The sequence below is a fragment of the Rattus norvegicus genome, chromosome 20, assembly GCF_021556685.1.
Source record: "Rattus norvegicus strain SHRSP/BbbUtx chromosome 20, alternate assembly SHRSP_T2T, whole genome shotgun sequence".
Taxonomy (NCBI): domain Eukaryota; kingdom Metazoa; phylum Chordata; class Mammalia; order Rodentia; family Muridae; genus Rattus; species Rattus norvegicus.
Window position 1 is genome coordinate 41,221,077 of NC_141553.1, and position 23,149 is coordinate 41,244,225.

General features: G+C 48.5%; 1 pseudogene; it reads right to left on the bottom strand.

Annotated features, from left to right (window-relative positions):
* Nucleotides 1-12,447: 12,447 nt before the first annotated feature.
* On the bottom strand, nt 12,448-20,907 carry LOC147998700 (igE-binding protein-like; annotated as a pseudogene).
* Nucleotides 20,908-23,149: the final 2,242 nt, after the last annotated feature.

Consider the following 23,149-nt stretch of genomic DNA (forward strand, 5'->3'; position numbering starts at 1 on the left):
ATGTGAATGTGTAACAAAAGACCAAGAACCTGTGCTGAAAGAACTGTATAAGCCCTATGCTCCTTGACGCATTGTGGCTGCATGCGGCCAAGGACAACTGACTACTTCTAGGCAATTGCAGTCTTCAGGTGGGTATGGAGGGACCTCACATTAGGGATTGCAGGGCCATGCTAGGCTAGGGAAACTCAAGGTTAAAAGACAGATACGGGAGATTGTTGGAGACACCTCACAGTGGGAGGAGGAAGGTAATCCGCTTGTCAGATTGAACCTGTGTCAATCCAGGAATGAGTTGTTCATGATACTTTGGTTGCACTCCATTTCCAGGATGATGTTTATTTACAGTTTTGTGGCCTTGCACACATTCTTCTTTAAGTTGACATTTTCCCCGCTTGTTTGCTTTAGCAAACAGTGCCATGTCTGCATTTAACACTGATCACCTTTCCTTGTTCTTTCCCTTTCAGACATCTCATTCCCTCCTCAGTGCCTTCCCAAGTCTTACCACACTTTGAATTGGGAAGCTCATGCCTAAACCAAACAGCCCATTCAAGCACCCATACAAACACACAAGCAAACAAGCAAGTAAACAAACAAAGAAACAATGCAAACCTTTATTGGATGCAGTGGGAAGTAGAACAAAGCAAGACAAAACAAAACAAAAGTAAACTAAACAAATGTGCCAGGAGTACATATAGAATGGGTGGTTTGTTAGTCATCTCACAGCTAAGCCTAAGGCATTGGTAAGAAGTGCAGCAGTTCTTAGTCCCAATGAAGAAGTCTTCATAACTCCTTCTGGTTTAGTGTCCTCAGATGTGTAGCCTATACCTGGTGACCCATGAGATTTCCTGGAGTCTGATGGAGCCAGTCCAATGGTGTTTCTGTCAGTTGGGCTTTTCATTAGGCCTCCGTGTTGTTTTAGGAGTCCCTGGTGACCTTGCCATCTGCCCCTTCAGCACAATCCCATTCTCAGAGCCCATTTCCTAGTCTCAGGGCCCTCAGGTAGGCACTCCACATGGAAAACCCACCTGCATTTCCTCCTTCTAGTAAGCAAGATGCCTTCCATCGAAAGCAGCCACTGTAATAGGGGTTTTGATGAATATACTTTTTGGGCTGTCTACATTCTCAAGTGTGGAATGCGGGTGTCTTCTGGATAGGAGCTTCCAGGCTGGGACTAGAGATTATCCAGCAGAGCCTCATATTCTTCTTGAAAGAGAGGAAGCTCAGGTGTTGTGTCCATTTGCTACCCTGCACCTTCCAGATATACAGGGCCTGGGGAGAGCGTCTCCACTCGAACTTCCATCAGCAGTTGATCCAGGAAGAGTTCCAGAGGGCCAGTGTTGCATCCTTGAGTGAGAGCCCGTTCTTGGCCTTGTCCTTCAGGCTCTGCCCACTGTGGGAGCTGAGACTCTGTGCAGAAAGTGGTTGGGTCTCTATAACGCGAGTATTCCTTGGAAACACAGTCTGTGGCAGCCAGTTGCAAGATGGTTTACTGGACACCCTCGTGCTCCTTGCCACCAGAATTTCCATCCAGATCCAGAGGGAATGACCCATGACCCTCCACTTGGTCTTCTTCCAGCAGTTCATCAAGGAGGAGTTCCAGAGGTCCTGCCTCGTATGTTTGAGTGGCTGTCTGTGATTGACCGGGTTCTTCGGGCAGTGCCACTTGGGGATGCTGGGACTCTTTGTGGAAGTGGGGCTGGTCACTGGAGCTGGAGTTCTCCATGGCCACACCTCGTGCAGCAGCCAGCGGTAACAGGATGTCCTGTGCTGCCTCATCCCTGCCACTGAGACCTCCAGTTGCCACATCCTGCACTTGTGAAGCAGGCACATCTTGATTTGGAGCGCGGGCTCGCCACGCTCTTCTGTTCTGAAACCATATGTGGTTCGTGTCCTCAGGCAAACCTGTCCTCTGGCCCAGCTCCTCCCTGGTAGCAAAGCCTGGCAAACGGTTGCTCTCAAAGGCTCGCACTAGGATCCTGCGCTGTTGCAAGTTGAGTGGAGTGCGAGGCCTTCTGCTGTCCGAGGGCATGCTGCTCCCTTGTGACCTGGAGACAAACCCTTCATCGACCTGTTGGGAGGCTAGCAGAATGGAGCCTCTGCTGGACCGCTTTGGGCGGTGCCTCACCTCTCCGGTGTGACTTCTTAAGTTCTGAAACCACACTCTGAGGCGGGACGCAGGGAGCTGTATTTGCCTGGCCAGTTCCTGCCTGTCCCAGAAGCTCGGGTTTTGGTTCTTGCTGAAAGTTGATAGCAGGGCTTTCTTTTGCCAGGCCTGCCAAACCGTCTTCCTCAGCCGGGATTCCCGCAGCACACAGCTGCTATCCACATTGCTTCCAGCTTCCATGCTCCTAAGGATTCGATGCCAGGAGTCCTCAAGCTGGAGAATATAGTCAGGACCGCTCCAGAGCAAGCACAAGCTTCAGCAATTGCCAGCCGTAGGGCTGGGACCCCTGCCCTTAAATACCTCTCTCTCTGCTCCCGGAGCTCCGCCCACTCGAGAGGAGCCGTGGGCTACAGTCGACCTTCAGACCCTTGAATCAAGGTCATGCCATGAAGCTCTACACCTGCCACGCCTCCCACCTGAGAACAGGAGACATGAAACAAGACCTCAAGAAACCTATGAGACTCAGCAAAGTCTCTCCCAAAGTCTTGCAGTCCCTTGCATGCCATTCTGGGCACAGAACAAGGAAGCACAAAAAATGTCCTAGGAATCAACCATCCAGCAGACAGATCGTCCAAGGACAGAGCACCATAGGTCCTTCCTGGCTCTGGGCAGAGTTTCCAGAAAATCCTGGAGGTGGTAGCAGGCTTCAGAAGAGGAAGGCAGAGTGGAGTCTGCCTTAGGTGGTATCACTAGCCAATTGGAATCTGTGCTGATCTCATCCCATCTGGATCCACATAGGTTGGAAAGTGAAGATACCCAACTGAGGATCCCAACTACTTTTCCTGATACACAAGGACATCACTTCAAGGGGTCATGCAATTCCTGGCACATCGTTCCTGCTTGTAGGGCTAGGTTGTTGTAGGGAGCAACAAAACTCTATTGAACAGAGAGAAGAGAATAGAACATGCAGAAACAAAGTCTTTTACACAGGCAAATAGGCCGAAAACCACAAAAGTTCATGTAGAGATTAGGGAATGCACATTCATGCATTTCCTGTCAGACCAGTTGGGCCAGAATTTCAGGATTTCTCACAATTAACATGTTCCATGCAAACACAGGCCCAAACAAACACACACAAACACACACACACACACACACACACACAAATAACACAAATACAAATAACACACACACACACAACAGAAGCAAACACAGACACACAGACACACACACTAGCACATGCAAACACACACACAAATAACACCAATACAAATAACACAGACACACACACAAACACACACACACAAACACACACACACACACACAAGCACACAAGCACACTCACAACCAGGGCCAGCAAATCATATATTTGAATGAGGAACAAAAGCCCAAGAACCTGTGGTGAAGGAACTGTATAAGCCCGATGCTCGTTAAAGCATTGTGGCTGCATGCACCCAAGGACAACTGCCTACTTCTAGGCAATTGCAGTCTTCAGGTGGGTACAGAGGGACCTCACATTAGGGATTGCAGGGCCATGCTAGGCTTGGGAAACTCAAGGTTAAAAGACGGATACAGGAGAGTGTTGGAGACACCTCACGTTGGGAGGAGGAAGGTACTCGGCTTGTCAGATTGAATCTGTGTCAATCCTGGAATGAGTTGTTCATGATACTTTGGTTGCACTCCATTTCCAGGATGATGTTTATTTACATATTTGTGGCCTTACACACATTCTTCTTTAAGTTGACATTTCCCCCGCTTGTTTGCTTTAGCAAACAGTGCCATGTCTGCATTGAACACTGATCAGCTTTCCTTGTTATTTCCCTTTCAGACCTCTCATCCCTCCTCACTGCCTTCCCAAGTCTTACCACCCTTTGAATTGGAAAGCTCATGCCTAAACCAAACAGCCAATTCTAGCACCCATTGAAACAAACAAGCAAACAAGCAAACAAACAAACAATGCAAATCTTTATTGGATTCAATGGGAAGTAGAACAAAGCAAGACAAAACAAAACAAAAGTAAACTAAACAAATGTGCCAGGAGTACATATAGAATGGGTGGTTTGTTAGTCATCTCACAGCTAAGCCTAAGGCATTGGTAAGAAGTGCAGCAGTTCTTAGTCCCAATGAAGAAGTCTTCATAACTCCTTCTGGTTTAGTGTCCTCAGATGTGTAGCCTATACCTGGTGACCCATGAGATTTCCTGGAGTCTGATGGAGCCAGTCCAATGGTGTTTCTGTCAGTTGGGCTTTTCATTAGGCCTCCGTGTTGTTTTAGGAGTCCCTGGTGACCTTGCCATCTGCCCCTTCAGCACAATCCCATTCTCAGAGCCCATTTCCTAGTCTCAGGGCCCTCATGTAGGCACTCCACATGGAAAACCCACCTGCATTTCCTCCTTCTAGTAAGCAAGATGCCTTCCATCGAAAGCAGCCACTGTAATAGGGGTTTTGATGAATATACTTTTTGGGCTGTCTACATTCTCAAGTGTGGAATGCGGGTGTCTTCTGGATAGGAGCTTCCAGGCTGGGACTAGAGATTATCCAGCAGAGCCTCATATTCTTCTTGAAAGAGAGGAAGCTCAGGTGTTGTGTCCATTTGCTACCCTGCACCTTCCAGATATACAGGGCCTGGGGAGAGCGTCTCCACTCGAACTTCCATCAGCAGTTGATCCAGGAAGAGTTCCAGAGGGCCAGTGTTGCATCCTTGAGTGAGAGCCCGTTCTTGGCCTTGTCCTTCAGGCTCTGCCCACTGTGGGAGCTGAGACTCTGTGCAGAAAGTGGTTGGGTCTCTATAACGCGAGTATTCCTTGGAAACACAGTCTGTGGCAGCCAGTTGCAAGATGGTTTACTGGACACCCTCGTGCTCCTTGCCACCAGAATTTCCATCCAGATCCAGAGGGAATGACCCATGACCCTCCCCTTGGTCTTCTTCCAGCAGTTCATCAAGGAGGAGTTCCAGAGGTCCTGCCTCGTATGTTTGAGTGGCTGTCTGTGATTGACCGGGTTCTTCGGGCAGTGCCAATTGGGGATGCTGGGACTCTTTGTGGAAGTGGGGCTGGTCGCTGGAGCTGGAGTTCTCCATGGCCACACCTCGTGCAGCAGCCAGCGGTAACAGGATGTCCTGTGCTGCCTCATCCCTGCCACTGAGACCTCCAGTTGCCACATCCTGCACTTGTGAAGCAGGCACATCTTGATTTGGAGCGCGGGCTCGCCACGCTCTTCTGTTCTGAAACCATATGTGGTTCGTGTCCTCAGGCAAACCTGTCCTCTGGCCCAGCTCCTCCCTGGTAGCAAAGCCTGGCAAACGGTTGCTCTCAAAGGCTCGCACTAGGATCCTGCGCTGTTGCAAGTTGAGTGGAGTGCGAGGCCTTCTGCTGTCCGAGGGCATGCTGCTCCCTTGTGACCTGGAGACAAACCCTTCATCGACCTGTTGGGAGGCTAGCAGAATGGAGCCTCTGCTGGACCGCTTTGGGCGGTGCCTCACCTCTCCGGTGTGACTTCTTAAGTTCTGAAACCACACTCTGAGGCGGGACGCAGGGAGCTGTATTTGCCTGGCCAGTTCCTGCCTGTCCCAGAAGCTCGGGTTTTGGTTCTTGCTGAAAGTTGATAGCAGGGCTTTCTTTTGCCAGGCCTGCCAAACCGTCTTCCTCAGCCGGGATTCCCGCAGCACACAGCTGCTATCCACATTGCTTCCAGCTTCCATGCTCCTAAGGATTCGATGCCAGGAGTCCTCAAGCTGGAGAATATAGTCAGGACCGCTCCAGAGCAAGCACAAGCTTCAGCAATTGCCAGCCGTAGGGCTGGGACCCCTGCCCTTAAATACCTCTCTCTCTGCTCCCGGAGCTCCGCCCACTCGAGAGGAGCCGTGGGCTACAGTCGACCTTCAGACCCTTGAATCAAGGTCATGCCATGAAGCTCTACACCTGCCACGCCTCCCACCTGAGAACAGGAGACATGAAACAAGACCTCAAGAAACCTATGAGACTCAGCAAAGTCTCTCCCAAAGTCTTGCAGTCCCTTGCATGCCATTCTGGGCACAGAACAAGGAAGCACAAAAAATGTCCTAGGAATCAACCATCCAGCAGACAGATCGTCCAAGGACAGAGCACCATAGGTCCTTCCTGGCTCTGGGCAGAGTTTCCAGAAAATCCTGGAGGTGGTAGCAGGCTTCAGAAGAGGAAGGCAGAGTGGAGTCTGCCTTAGGTGGTATCACTAGCCAATTGGAATCTGTGCTGATCTCATCCCATCTGGATCCACATAGGTTGGAAAGTGAAGATACCCAACTGAGGATCCCAACTACTTTTCCTGATACACAAGGACATCACTTCAAGGGGTCATGCAATTCCTGGCACATCGTTCCTGCTTGTAGGGCTAGGTTGTTGTAGGGAGCAACAAAACTCTATTGAACAGAGAGAAGAGAATAGAACATGCAGAAACAAAGTCTTTTACACAGGCAAATAGGCCGAAAACCACAAAAGTTCATGTAGAGATTAGGGAATGCACATTCATGCATTTCCTGTCAGACCAGTTGGGCCAGAATTTCAGGATTTCTCACAATTAACATGTTCCATGCAAACACAGGCCCAAACAAACACACACAAACACACACACACACACACACACACACAAATAACACAAATACAAATAACACACACACACAACAGAAGCAAACACAGACACACAGACACACACACTAGCACATGCAAACACACACACAAATAACACCAATACAAATAACACAGACACACACACAAACACACACACACAAACACACACACACACACACAAGCACACAAGCACACTCACAACCAGGGCCAGCAAATCATATATTTGAATGAGGAACAAAAGCCCAAGAACCTGTGGTGAAGGAACTGTATAAGCCCGATGCTCGTTAAAGCATTGTGGCTGCATGCACCCAAGGACAACTGCCTACTTCTAGGCAATTGCAGTCTTCAGGTGGGTACAGAGGGACCTCACATTAGGGATTGCAGGGCCATGCTAGGCTTGGGAAACTCAAGGTTAAAAGACGGATACAGGAGAGTGTTGGAGACACCTCACGTTGGGAGGAGGAAGGTACTCGGCTTGTCAGATTGAATCTGTGTCAATCCTGGAATGAGTTGTTCATGATACTTTGGTTGCACTCCATTTCCAGGATGATGTTTATTTACATATTTGTGGCCTTACACACATTCTTCTTTAAGTTGACATTTCCCCCGCTTGTTTGCTTTAGCAAACAGTGCCATGTCTGCATTGAACACTGATCAGCTTTCCTTGTTATTTCCCTTTCAGACCTCTCATCCCTCCTCACTGCCTTCCCAAGTCTTACCACCCTTTGAATTGGAAAGCTCATGCCTAAACCAAACAGCCAATTCTAGCACCCATTGAAACAAACAAGCAAACAAGCAAACAAACAAACAATGCAAATCTTTATTGGATTCAATGGGAAGTAGAACAAAGCAAGACAAAACAAAACAAAAGTAAACTAAACAAATGTGCCAGGAGTACATATAGAATGGGTGGTTTGTTAGTCATCTCACAGCTAAGCCTAAGGCATTGGTAAGAAGTGCAGCAGTTCTTAGTCCCAATGAAGAAGTCTTCATAACTCCTTCTGGTTTAGTGTCCTCAGATGTGTAGCCTATACCTGGTGACCCATGAGATTTCCTGGAGTCTGATGGAGCCAGTCCAATGGTGTTTCTGTCAGTTGGGCTTTTCATTAGGCCTCCGTGTTGTTTTAGGAGTCCCTGGTGACCTTGCCATCTGCCCCTTCAGCACAATCCCATTCTCAGAGCCCATTTCCTAGTCTCAGGGCCCTCATGTAGGCACTCCACATGGAAAACCCACCTGCATTTCCTCCTTCTAGTAAGCAAGATGCCTTCCATCGAAAGCAGCCACTGTAATAGGGGTTTTGATGAATATACTTTTTGGGCTGTCTACATTCTCAAGTGTGGAATGCGGGTGTCTTCTGGATAGGAGCTTCCAGGCTGGGACTAGAGATTATCCAGCAGAGCCTCATATTCTTCTTGAAAGAGAGGAAGCTCAGGTGTTGTGTCCATTTGCTACCCTGCACCTTCCAGATATACAGGGCCTGGGGAGAGCGTCTCCACTCGAACTTCCATCAGCAGTTGATCCAGGAAGAGTTCCAGAGGGCCAGTGTTGCATCCTTGAGTGAGAGCCCGTTCTTGGCCTTGTCCTTCAGGCTCTGCCCACTGTGGGAGCTGAGACTCTGTGCAGAAAGTGGTTGGGTCTCTATAACGCGAGTATTCCTTGGAAACACAGTCTGTGGCAGCCAGTTGCAAGATGGTTTACTGGACACCCTCGTGCTCCTTGCCACCAGAATTTCCATCCAGATCCAGAGGGAATGACCCATGACCCTCCCCTTGGTCTTCTTCCAGCAGTTCATCAAGGAGGAGTTCCAGAGGTCCTGCCTCGTATGTTTGAGTGGCTGTCTGTGATTGACCGGGTTCTTCGGGCAGTGCCAATTGGGGATGCTGGGACTCTTTGTGGAAGTGGGGCTGGTCGCTGGAGCTGGAGTTCTCCATGGCCACACCTCGTGCAGCAGCCAGCGGTAACAGGATGTCCTGTGCTGCCTCATCCCTGCCACTGAGACCTCCAGTTGCCACATCCTGCACTTGTGAAGCAGGCACATCTTGATTTGGAGCGCGGGCTCGCCACGCTCTTCTGTTCTGAAACCATATGTGGTTCGTGTCCTCAGGCAAACCTGTCCTCTGGCCCAGCTCCTCCCTGGTAGCAAAGCCTGGCAAACGGTTGCTCTCAAAGGCTCGCACTAGGATCCTGCGCTGTTGCAAGTTGAGTGGAGTGCGAGGCCTTCTGCTGTCCGAGGGCATGCTGCTCCCTTGTGACCTGGAGACAAACCCTTCATCGACCTGTTGGGAGGCTAGCAGAATGGAGCCTCTGCTGGACCGCTTTGGGCGGTGCCTCACCTCTCCGGTGTGACTTCTTAAGTTCTGAAACCACACTCTGAGGCGGGACGCAGGGAGCTGTATTTGCCTGGCCAGTTCCTGCCTGTCCCAGAAGCTCGGGTTTTGGTTCTTGCTGAAAGTTGATAGCAGGGCTTTCTTTTGCCAGGCCTGCCAAACCGTCTTCCTCAGCCGGGATTCCCGCAGCACACAGCTGCTATCCACATTGCTTCCAGCTTCCATGCTCCTAAGGATTCGATGCCAGGAGTCCTCAAGCTGGAGAATATAGTCAGGACCGCTCCAGAGCAAGCACAAGCTTCAGCAATTGCCAGCCGTAGGGCTGGGACCCCTGCCCTTAAATACCTCTCTCTCTGCTCCCGGAGCTCCGCCCACTCGAGAGGAGCCGTGGGCTACAGTCGACCTTCAGACCCTTGAATCAAGGTCATGCCATGAAGCTCTACACCTGCCACGCCTCCCACCTGAGAACAGGAGACATGAAACAAGACCTCAAGAAACCTATGAGACTCAGCAAAGTCTCTCCCAAAGTCTTGCAGTCCCTTGCATGCCATTCTGGGCACAGAACAAGGAAGCACAAAAAATGTCCTAGGAATCAACCATCCAGCAGACAGATCGTCCAAGGACAGAGCACCATAGGTCCTTCCTGGCTCTGGGCAGAGTTTCCAGAAAATCCTGGAGGTGGTAGCAGGCTTCAGAAGAGGAAGGCAGAGTGGAGTCTGCCTTAGGTGGTATCACTAGCCAATTGGAATCTGTGCTGATCTCATCCCATCTGGATCCACATAGGTTGGAAAGTGAAGATACCCAACTGAGGATCCCAACTACTTTTCCTGATACACAAGGACATCACTTCAAGGGGTCATGCAATTCCTGGCACATCGTTCCTGCTTGTAGGGCTAGGTTGTTGTAGGGAGCAACAAAACTCTATTGAACAGAGAGAAGAGAATAGAACATGCAGAAACAAAGTCTTTTACACAGGCAAATAGGCCGAAAACCACAAAAGTTCATGTAGAGATTAGGGAATGCACATTCATGCATTTCCTGTCAGACCAGTTGGGCCAGAATTTCAGGATTTCTCACAATTAACATGTTCCATGCAAACACAGGCCCAAACAAACACACACACACACACACACACACACACAAATAACACAAATACAAATAACACACACACACACAACAGAAGCAAACACAGACACACAGACACACACACTAGCACATGCAAACACACACACAAATAACACCAATACAAATAACACAGACACACACACAAACACACACACACAAACACACACACACACACACACAAGCACACAAGCACACTCACAACCAGGGCCAGCAAATCATATATTTGAATGAGGAACAAAAGCCCAAGAACCTGTGGTGAAGGAACTGTATAAGCCCGATGCTCGTTGAGGCATTGTGGCTGCATGCACCCAAGGACAACTGCCTACTTCTAGGCAATTGCAGTCTTCAGGTGGGTACAGAGGGACCTCACATTAGGGATTGCAGGGCCATGCTAGGCTTGGGAAACTCAAGGTTAAAAGACGGATACAGGAGAGTGTTGGAGACACCTCACGTTGGGAGGAGGAAGGTACTCGGCTTGTCAGATTGAATCTGTGTCAATCCTGGAATGAGTTGTTCATGATACTTTGGTTGCACTCCATTTCCAGGATGATGTTTATTTACATATTTGTGGCCTTACACACATTCTTCTTTAAGTTGACATTTCCCCCGCTTGTTTGCTTTAGCAAACAGTGCCATGTCTGCATTGAACACTGATCAGCTTTCCTTGTTATTTCCCTTTCAGACCTCTCATCCCTCCTCACTGCCTTCCCAAGTCTTACCACCCTTTGAATTGGAAAGCTCATGCCTAAACCAAACAGCCAATTCTAGCACCCATTGAAACAAACAAGCAAACAAGCAAACAAACAAACAATGCAAATCTTTATTGGATTCAATGGGAAGTAGAACAAAGCAAGACAAAACAAAACAAAAGTAAACTAAACAAATGTGCCAGGAGTACATATAGAATGGGTGGTTTGTTAGTCATCTCACAGCTAAGCCTAAGGCACTGGTAAGAAGTGCAGCAGTTCTTAGTCCCAAGGAAGAAGTGTTCATAACTCCTTCCTGGTTTAGTGTTCTGAGATGTGTAGCCTATACCTGGTGACCCATGAGATTTCCTGGAGTCTGATGGAGCCAGTCCAATGGTGTGTTCTGTCAGTTGGGCTTTTCATTAGGCCTCCTTGTTGTTTTAGGAGTCCCTGGTGACCTTGCCCTCTGCCCCTTCAGCACAATCCCATTCTCAGAGCCAATTTCCTAGTCTCAGGGCCCTCAGGTAGGCACTCCACATGGAAAACCCACCTGCATTTCCTCCTTCTAGTAAGCAAGATGCCTTCCATCGAAAGCAGCCACTGTAAAAGGGTTTTGATGTATATACGTTTTGGGCTGTCTACATTCTCAAGTGTGGAATGCGGGTGTCTTCTGGATATGAGCTTCCAGGCTGCGACTCAGAGAATATCCAGCAGAGCCTCATATTCTTCTTGAGAGAGAGGCAGCTCAAGTGTTGCGTCCATTTGCTGCCCTGCACCTTCCAGATGTACAGGGCCTGGGGAGAGCGTCTCCACTTGAACTTCCATCAGCAGTTGATCCAGGAAGAGATCCAGAGGGCCAGTGTTGCATCCTTGAGTGAGAGCCTGTTCTTGGCCTTGTCCTTCAGGCTGTGCCCATTGTGGTAGCTGAGACTCTCTGCAGAAATTGGTTGGGTCGCTATAACTCGAGGATTCCTTGGAAACACAGTCCGTGGCAGCCAGTTGCAAGATGATTTCCTGGACACCCTCGTGCTCCTTGCCACCAGAATTTCCATCCAGATCCAGATGGAATGACCCATGACCCTCCACTTGGTCTTCTTCCAGCAGTTCATCAAGGAGGAGTTCCACAGGTGCTGCCTCGTATGTTTGAGTGGCTGTCTGTGATTGGCCTGGTCCTTCGGGCAGTGCCACTTGGGGATGCTGGGACTCTTTGTGGAAGTGGGGCTGGTCGCTGGAGCTGGAGTTCTCCATGGCCACACCTCTTGCAGCAGCCAGCGGTAACAGGTTGCCCTGTGCTGCCTCATCCCTGCCACTGAGACCTCCAGTTGCCACATCCTGCACTTGTGTAGCAGGCACATCTTGATCTGGAGCGCGGGCTTGCCGCGCTCTTCTGTTCTGAAACCATATGTGGATGGTGTCCTCGGGCAAGCCTGTCCTCTGGCCAAACTCCTCCCCGGTAGCAAAGCCTGGCAAACGGTTGCTCTCAAAGGCTCGCACTAGGATCCTGCGCTGTTGCAAGTTGAGTGGAGTGCGAGGCTTTCTGCTGTCCGAGGGCATGCTCCTTCCTTGTGACCTGGAGACAAACCCTTCATCGAGCTGTTGGGAGGCTAGCAGAATGGAACCTCTGCTGGACTGCTTTTGGCCGTGCCTAACCTCTCCAGTGCAACTTCTTCGGTTCTGAAACCACACTCGGATGCGGGACGCAGGGAACTGTATTTGCCTGGCCAGTTCCTGCCTGTCCAGAAGCTCGGGTATTGGTTCTTGCTGAAAGCTGATAGCAGAGCCTTCTTTTGCCAGGCCTGCCAAACCGTCTTCCTGCGCCGGGATTCCCGCAGCACACAGCTGCTATCCACATTGCTTCCAATCCTTGCTCCTAAGGAATCGATGCCAGGAGTCCTCAAGCTGGAGAATATAGTCAGGACCCCTCCAGAACAAGAGCAAATTTCAGCAAATGCCAGCCTTAGGGCTGGGACCCCTGCCCTTAAATACCTCTCCCTCTGCTCCGGGAGCTCCGCCCACTGGAGAGGAGCCGTGGGCTACCGTCGACCTCCAGACCCTTGAATCAAGGTCATGCCACGAAGCTCTACACCTGCCACGCCTCCCACCAGAGACAGGAGACCGGGAACAAGACCTCAAGTAACCTATGAGACTCAGCACAGTCTCACCCAAGGTCTCGCAGTCCCTTGCATGCCATTCTGGACACAGAACAAGGAAGTACCAAAAATGTCCTAGGAATCAACCATCCAGCACACAGATCGTCCAAAGACGGAGCACCATAGGTCCTTCCTGGCTTTGGGCAGAGTTTCCAGGAAATCGTGGAGATGGCAAGCAGGCTTCAGAAGAGGAAGGCAGAGTGGATTCTGACTTAGGTGGTATCACTAGCCAATTGTAATCCATGCTGACCTCATCCCATCTGGATCCACACAGTTTGGAAAGAGAAGACACCCAACTGAAGATCCCAACCACTTGTCCTGAGTCCCAAGGACATCACTTCCAGGGGTCCTGCAAGTCATGGCACTTCGTTCCTGCTTGTAGGTCTAGGTGGTAGTTGGGAGCAACAAACTCTGTTCTCTATTGAACAGAGAGAAGAGAATAGCACATGAAGAAAGAAAGTCTTTTACACAGGCAAATATGCGAAAGCCACAAAAGTTCATGTAGAGATTCGGGAATGCGCATTCATGCATTTCCTGTCAGACCAGTTGGGCCAGAATTTCAGGAATTCTCACAATTAACATGTTCCATGCAAACACAGGCACAAACACACACACACACACACACACACACACACACACACACGCACAAAGACACACACACTTTCACCACACAAATAACACAAATACAAATAACACACACACAACAGAAGCACACACAGACACACAGACACTCACACATGCACATGCAAACACACACACAAATAACACAAATACAAATAACACACACACACACACACACACACACAGGTTTAAAAGAGAAGACAGTGCCCCACCCTACGTCTTGCCAGCAAGAACATGCCCGGGACACAAAGGATCCTTCTGCAGAAAAATCTTTTAATCCATCCTGAGAGCGAGAGCATAAGCTTACAATACGGAGACGCTGAGTGAGGGGAAAAACACCCCTCATATAGGAAACTATACTCGCCTAGGACGTGTCATTCTCTGGCTGATGCTGCCAAACATGTCAGATGATGTACCACAGCATACACGTCCCCCTGATTGAGGAATTTACCAGGCGCTTGCGTATTGCCCTATTACTAGGTGCATTCTGCCGGTTATCGGCGCCATCATACAATGGAGAATGTGAGGGCGGCCCTCCACATCTCCCCCTTTTCTGTTTTTAAGCAAATAGGACACCCATAAATAGGAGGGTGAAGGCTGGAGACATATCCTCGCACAAAGTTGGCGAACCTGTACAAGAGAGATACTCTTAAGCTGTTGTTGAGACCCAGGGCACTCCAGACCCGTCGCACTGCCTTTTTTTGAGGGAGGGAAAACTGGGGCACATACCCTCATGTAATATGACATGCCTTCCAGGGAGCGTGTTTGGTAGAACTTCCCTGTGCGATGCTAAGCTCATCATCCCTCATGGGCTGTTCAAGCCGGACACTCTAATCCTGTGCAATGAACCGAGGTTCTAGGAGTGCAAGAGCTGTCCAGCCGGCGACTTATGACTTGAGCATGGTCAACCAAATATCGGCTGACGGTCCTTGTTCAAGGGCTACAAGCGCCTGGGCGATCATAATTTTGTCCCTCTTTGTTTGAAATCTCAATTTGCAAAGCAACCAGAGGAGTAACACTAACCCGCAGCAGAGGACTGCTCCAAAATGTCCCACCCCCACCCATTCCTTAAAATAAGAGACTGCTGAGGTGATACAGGATGGCAATCCTTCTGTCAAAGACAGATCCAGTCGGGTGGAATTTACTGGAATGATGGCCGCTCTCAGTTCCCTAAGCATCTGCTCAAAATCTGAGGTCCAATTCTGTAACAAATGCTGTGAAAGGGTTTTAGACAAATTGGCAGCTATGGTAAATTGTTCATACTGTATAGATGTGACACAAAGGCCCGGGAGCTTTTGTTCACAGCCAAGCTGGGCCAGTTGCCATAGGATGTCTAGCTGCTCTTGGACCAGATCTATACGTTGGTTAACAAGCATGAGGCCTCCTTGTATCTGAGGATTAGCCGAGGCCTGTCTGTCCAGAGCCACAGAGATGGTAGCCGATAAATCATTGATAGTTTGGGTTGTCTGTACTGAGTTTGACAAGGCCAATGCCGAGGCAGTAACCGAGGCAGCAACTGCAGTTGTAGCAATAATGCCAACAATAATTGCAGAGATGCCAAAATCTCTCTTTCCTATAAATAAGGTCAGGGTCCCCGGAGTCTCAACAGGGACGGGGATAAAGCAAGGCATGCGGGTAACTACCGCTATGGAATATTGGCTAGCATACCAGCACAGGGCATAAAAACATGAACTGTCTGTACAATTCAATTTAGAAACTTTAGTGGTATTACTTATAATCCACACAAATGGCGGCCAGACACAAACTGGAGCAGGGTTAACCCCCGTGCTCCAGTAAGGTTTATATTTTATGTGAGTAGCTGTCCAGACAGAGGCTGAAGGGTGGATATTCCCCGTCCAGGAAAATGATAACCGTCCCTTTTCGCCCTTTCCTCCAAGTAGCATCGCCATGGGCCTAAGATCAGTGCAGCTACCATTAACGCCACAAAGCACCCATTGATCAAAGGGACTATTATTGGACTGTCTAGCATCAATGGTGGTGAAGTTCACTCCGCCTCCCAAATCAGGGGAGAAGGAAAAAAAAATTCTGGACTGCCCAGGCAGAGTCCCGGGACTGGCAACCAGTCCAAGGCAAAGTAAGTTCTTCATCCTGGGTTCCTCTACAAAAGGGTGACGGAGAGGGCAGGTGGAGGAGTTAATGTAAGGCCACCAACCATAGAGAACTTTGGCATTAGCCACAATGTCTTCCTCACCAGTTCCCCATGTGGCCTCCCTTAACCAAGAAGATAATGCAACATAATGCAAGGGAGATCAAAAGATGTTTTGTTCAATATGCCAAAACAAAGGCTGCCCTTAAGGGGAATAGTCCTATTTTCTTTTACTTGCTCTATATGGGAATCTAATGGTAAATAGGCTAGTCCCAATTCTTTGTTGGTAGTAAAGAAACGTGGAAACACTTGGGCATTATATCGGGAGGGGGAAGGTTGACATTATTCCCCACCATAGTTCATTCTGCCTTTCTATTGGCACTCCCTGTATCAGTATGAGGATCACCAGAGTTGTCATCTTCTTGGTCCTCTGTCTTGATATTCCGAGTAAGTCGTCCCAGAACCCAAACTGGATTTTCATTATCCTGTGGAAAAACACAAACAGCTCCCCTGGATCTTATCAAAACAGGATCTGGGCCCTTCCATTCATTTGTCAATACGTCCTTCCATTTGACTAATTCTTTTGTCCTTTTGGGCTCTGAGCAATGTCGCTCAGCCGCTGTTTGCCCAGCTTCATCAAGATTTTAAAAATTTAAGGTAAAAAGGGCCAAAGCAGTGGCCACTCGGGGTGTTGGGGGGAGTTCTATCATAATTCCCCCTCTTTGTTTTATTAAATATGATTTGAGCGTCCGATGAGCACGCTCTATGATTCCCTGTCCTTGAGTATTGTAGGGCAGGGCCATCAGATGGGTAACCTGCATCTGAGCACAAAACTGACGGAACTTTTGAGATGTATACACAGGGGCATTGTCAGTTTTTACACATCTTGGCTTTCCCCAAGCACTCCATGCTTCAAGGCAGTGCTGAATGACATGTGTTGTTTTTTCTCCTGTAAGTGGGGTGGCATGTAGAATGCCAGAACATGTATCTATAGATACATGCACATACTGTAATTTTCCAAAAGTAGAATTATGAGTAACATCCATTTGCCAGATTTGCAATGGCTGTATTCCTCTCGGGTTGACCCCGATGTGAGTAACTGGGAGGAACTGGCAGCACTGTTGATATTGGGTGACTATATCACGTGCCTCTTTTCTAGTTATAGAGAAGCGGCAGCATAAAGTTTCCGAGGTAACATGGAAATTGCCATGAAAGGTTTTAGCGGCCTCTAGAGGAGAGGTCAAGGCCACAGCTATAATTTTTGTGACTTTGTCAGCCATATCATTCCCTGAACTCATTGGACCAGGGAGTCCAGAATGGGCCCGTATATGAGTAATATAAACAGGGAATCTCCTATTTATTAAAATAATTTGGATTTTTTGGAAAATCTCTGCTACCTTGCTAGTTGTTTTAATTACGCTGGCGGTTTCAAGAATATTAACAGCATTGACCACATAGGAGGAATCTGAAACAATATTTAGAGGCATCTGGAATTTTTCATGGACCTCCATGACCACTAGGCATTCTACCACTTGGGGTGAGGTTTCAAAATATTGTCGTGAGAACACTTGGGAATTTACCACATATGCTCCCACCCCTGTTGTTGACCCATCCGTATACATTGTTATCCCTTCTTTTAACGGTCTGTGGGATGTGACGTGAGGGAAAACAACAGGTTGTGATCTAGCAAAACATAATAGAGGGTGTTTAGGATAATGATTATCTATCTTCCCTGTAAAGGATTTGAGCAACACTGCCCAATCATTGGAGGTAGTGGCTAGAGTTTGGACCTGATAGGGTGTATATGGGATAATCAAGGATTGGGGTAGAGTACCAAAATGACAGATGGCAGCTTTTAGGCCCTTAATAGCCAGATGTGCTACTGCGGCTGGATACCAAACAATAGTCTTCACAGGGGAAGCATGTGGATGGATCCATAATAGTGGACCTTGTTGCCATAAAACTGCAGTGGGCAAATCTTTGGTATCTAATACACAGAGTGAAAAAGGTAGAGACCAATCAATGCGTTGCAATTGGGCCTGTTTTATGGCATCTTCTACTTTTAGTAAGGCCTTGGTTGCAGCGGGAGTTAGCGCACAAGGGGAGGTAATGTGGCCGTCCCCTTCCAATATTTCAAACAAGGGTTTTAATTCCGCGGAGGGAATTTTTAAAAATGGTCTCAACCAGTTGATATCCCCCAAGAGCTTCTGAAAATCATTGAGAGTATGGAGGTGGTCTCTATGAATTTCCAATTTCTGGGGTATAACCTTATCAGGGAGAATGATGGATCCTAAAAAATGGCCTGTATCAGCAATTTGGACCTTCTCTGTAGCAATATGTGAATACCATTGTTTAAGGGTTTTTTGTAATAAGGGATAGGCTTGTTTAAGTAATTCTAAATCTTTATGACACATCAAGATGTCATCCATGAAATGAACCAACAATAAATTTTGATAGGTCTCCTTGACTGGTTTGAGGGCTTCCTGAACACATAATTGACACATTGTGGGGCTGTTGGTCATGCCCTGAGATAGGACCTTCCACTGGTATCTTTTATCAGGTTCAGTATGATTAATTGATGGGACAGTAAACGCAAATCTGGGCCTATCAGGGGGGTGAAGTGGAATAGAGAAAAAACAATCCTTAATATCTATTATTACCAAATTCCAATCTTTTGGTAGGGCTGAGAGTATAGGAAGGCCCGGCTGAATGGGTCCAAGGGATTCCATCTGATCGTTAATGGCCCTCAAATCATGGAGTAATCGCCATTTTCCTGTTTTTTTTTCTTATTACAAAAATTGGGGTGTTCCAAGGAGAGGTGGAGGGTTCCAAATGTCCCAATCTTAGATGCTCATCCACCAGTTCTACAGTGGCCCGTAGCTTCTCAGAGGTAAGTGGCCATTGAGGAACCCACTCCACATCCTCCATCTTCCAGGGTATGGGTCGTGCATGCCCCAATGGTGCCTAAGAAAAACCCAGGCCTTGTTTATGGGGGTTGGCGATCGGTTCAATGGGCATGAGACAGCCCTGTTCTAATCGCCCTAGGCCTTTCCCTTCCTTTTAGCCCATCCTTGACATCATGTGGGCCACTTGTGGGGGGTATTCATTAGATAAGGTTAGTCCCATGGTCTGCATAACATCTCTCCCCCAAAGATTAACAGGTAGGGGAAGTACATAGGGAACAAATTGTCCCTGTCGGCCATCGACAGTCATCCAAGTTAGAGTGGCAGAGCTGATCATAGGGCACGACTGGTAGCCTAAGCCTTGTAGCGAGTGAGAAGATCTTATGGTAGGCCATGATTGAGGCCACCATTTTGAGGAAATTATACTTTTATCAGCCTCAGTATCCAGTATGCCTTCAAATTTCTTTCCATTAATTTCTAAGCTCAATTTTTGGCGGTTGTTAAGATGAACTACCAAATATGCCGAATCATTACCAGTGGACCCCATGGGCCCCTTGGTATCCTGTATTGTGGCTTGGGAGCACAGAAGGAGTAATAACTGTGCTATTCTATCTCCTTCACTTATGGAAAAAACCCCATCGGGACTTGAACAAAGAATCTGAATATCAAGAGAGTGCTGAGCTTCAACAAGGCCTGGATGGACTATCAGTCCCTGTAGGGCGAGAGATCCTCTCCCAAGGACAAGGCCTATGGTTCCCGGGGGTAGAGGCCCCACAGTCTGATCAGGAATTGGCTGAATGCCCTTCTGGAGCATTAGAAAGAAGTCGGAGGTGGCACACAAGTCCAATTTTGTGTCACCTCTTGGGGAGCCTCCTCTGTCAGGGTCATGGCTTTCTGAAAGCGGTTCCCATATCTTTGAGGGCCCTGGGACCGGGGGCCCAACGATCCGTTTTTTGACATCTCATTAGGCTGAGCTTCTAAAGGAGGGAGCAGTTTGCCCTTAATATCCCTCACTGGTCAGGCCTATGGCAGCCCTTGCCACATCGGACACAGATAGTTGCAGGCCTCCTGTCTCCCTTGGTTATCCTACAGTCTCTTTTTAAATGGCCCACTTTTCCACATTGAAAACATGATCTTGTATCTGTCCCTTTAAAGGGGCGTCGCCGGGACTGGAGGATGGCGGCTGCCAGGCCTGCGTTAGTAAGGGGCCCGCCGAGTTCTCTGCAGACTCTGAGCCAATCCTGTAACCCTTTATTTTTTCTGGGGGCTATGGCTGCTCGGCACTCCTGGGTCGCTTGCTCAAAAGCGAGCTGTTCTATAAGCGGCTCCGCTTGCTCAGTGTCACCACATATTCGTCCTGCAGTCTCTGTCATTCTGGCTACAAAGCCTGAGAACGGTCCTTGGGGCCCCTGGATGATTCTAGTAAGTTGATTATCGACTCCTCCTCTCCTAGTGAGTGCTTTCCAGGTCTTAATGGCCGAGCTGGAGACTTGAACATAAGCTCCCCAATGGTAATTAGCTTGGTCCGCTGCGAAGCGGTCCTGTCCTGTCAAGAGTTCAAACATCCATTCCTGCTGCTCAAGCGTTAAAGCCGTGGCATTACCTCTGGCCTGTGTTTGAGCCGCCTCATACCAAAGCACCTTCCATTCCATATATTGGCCCATGTTAACGAGGGCCGCCTTTGCAATCATCTGCCAATCGGCGGGTGTCAAATAATTTAGGGCCAGGCTTTCAAGAATGGTTAGGGTGAAATTGGCTATAACTCCGTACTTTCTGACAGACTCCGCCAGCTCTTTTATTTGATTATATTCGACTGGGGCATGAACCTGCTCACCCTCCTGTGTGTCAAAGACAGGGAACGTCATGCGCAGCTTCCTTCTCACTCTTTCGGGGACTAAAGAGAATGCGCAAGAGCGCGCCTCATACGGAGGGGGCGCTGTTGGCGACTGCCATGGCAGGAGCTTTCTATTACTTCCCTTTCGTTCCTCGAGGTGTTATCTCTCTTCCATATCTAGCTGCTTCCTCATCTAACTCGGCCTCCTCCTCTGAATCTAAGATTCCATTCTCAGAGCTATCAGAACTGTTGAGGTTCAGCGCTTCTAGCTCTTTCACAGGGTATATGCTGGCTCCCCCTCCCGGTTGCTGTGTAGAGAGGGAAGTGCCGGAATCTGAAAGCTTTAACACTCCCTTGTCCGAGGACTTACCAGGAGGGCTCTTTTTCTTTCTCAGGACGTCCTTTCTCTTGCGCGCTCCCAACCTCTCACTACATTCGGTTTCTGACATGCTGTCTTGGACTACCTCAAGAACGGTCTGTCCTCCTACAACTGCTGCCTTACACACTTCACCTGCTAAGCAATTTTTGACTAGTTTCCATATGGCTTTAGTTCCTAGCCGCAGATCTTTATCCGCCAATTTTCTGTCTAGGTCCCTTTCAAGTTTGTCCCATGAGGTGATTGTAAACGAGCCTGAACAGGCAAACCAGGAAGCCACCCTGTCCACCTCCTTCACAAAGTTTTTAAGTGTTCTTCCTCCGATTTTAATGTCCCTCTACTTTAGCACCGTTTCCAAGGTCGTGATCACAGACTGTGAGGATCCCATGAGGGACCAAGAATGCCCGGCGGCTTATCTACGTCCGTCTGACAAGGCATGAGTAGAAACAGACACGCTGCTCTCTTATGTATGGGAGTCTTATGCGCACTTCCCGGACGGTGCCGCTTATTTACGGCGGCCTTATCGCGTCCCTGCTCCTCAACAGTAAAAGGGAGCTGTGCGAGAGACTGAGACGTGCCTCCTCCTGCTGTCATGTATTCATAACAGACCAACCACACCAAAATCTTCCTTTTAGCAGTGGAAATGGTGAAAACAGAACATAATAATAAGAAAGAGTAGGGTGGCTCCGAGAACAAATACCATAGCCTCAACAAATCCTTCCCAAGGTGGCGACAACCCCAGACCAAAGTCCAAGAAAGGCCTGCCTCTCCGAACGTGTTTACCTGCAGTTCTGAATCCTACTTGTCACCAAGGGGTCTCTGAAGGTGCTGACGATGACGAGGTCTTCTTCCTGGGTTTCAGCACCAATTGCCTCACACTACATCTCACCAGCAAGAACAAGAGCGGGACACGAAGGATCCCTCTGCAGAAAAAGTTTTAATGCACCTTGAGAGAGAGAGCATAAGATTACAATATGGAGACCCCCAGTGAGGGAAAAACCATCCCTTATATAGGAAACTATCCTCGCCTAGGATATGTCACTCTCTGGCTGGTCCCTGCCAAACAGGCCAGATGACTTACCACAGCATACGTGTCCCCCTGAGTGAGGAATTTACCAGGCGGTTGCGTATTGCCCATTTACTAGGTGCATCATGTCGGATATCGGCGCCATCACACAATGGAGAATGTGAGGGCGGCCCTCCACAAAGACACCCAACTGAGGATCCCAACCACTTGTCCTGAGACAAAAGGACATCACTTCCAGGGGTCATGCAAGTTATGGCACTTGTACCTGCTTGTAGGGCTAGGTGGAAGTTGGGAGCAACAGAACTCTATTGAACCGAGAGAAGAGAATAGCACATGCAGAAAGAAAGTCTTTTACACAGGCAAATAGGCCGAAAGCCACAAAAGTTCATGTAGAGATTCAGAAATACGCATTCATGCATTTCCTGTCAATCCAGATGGGCCAAAATTTCTGGAATTCACACAATTAACATGTCCCATGCAAACACAGGTGCAAACATACACGCACACACACACACACACACACACACACACGCAGGCACGCACGCGCACACACACACACACACATACACACACAAATAACACAAATACAAATAACACACACACAAGAGAAGCACACACAGACACACACGCACATGCAAACACACACACAAATAACACAAATACAAATAACACACACACACAAACACACACACACACACACACACACAAACACAAGCACACACACAATCAGGGCCAGCAAATCATACATGTGAATGTTCAACAAAAGACCAAGAATCTGTGCTGAAAGAAATGTATAAGCCCAAAGGTCGTTGAGGCATTCTGGCTGCATGCACCCAAGGACAACTGCCTAATTCTAGGCAATTACAGTCTTCAGGTGGGTACAGAGGGACCTCACATTAGGGACTGCAGGGCCGTGCTAGGCTTGGGAAACTCAAGGTTAAAAGACGGATACAGGAGAGTGTGGTAGACACCTCACAGTGGGAGGAGGAAGGTACTCGGCTTGTCAGATTGAATCTGTGTCAATCCTGGAATGAGTTGTTCATGATACTTTGGTTGCACTCCATTTCCAGGATGATGTTTATTTACAGTTTTGTGGCCTTACACACATTCTTCTTTAAGTTGACATTTCCCCCCCTTGTTTGCTTTAGCAAACAGTGCCATATCTGCATTGAACACTGATCAGCTTTCCTTGTTCTTTCCCTTTCAGACCTCTCATCCCTCCTCACTGCCTTCCCAAGTCTTACCACCCTTTAAATTGGAAAGCTCATGCCTAAACCAAACAGCCAAT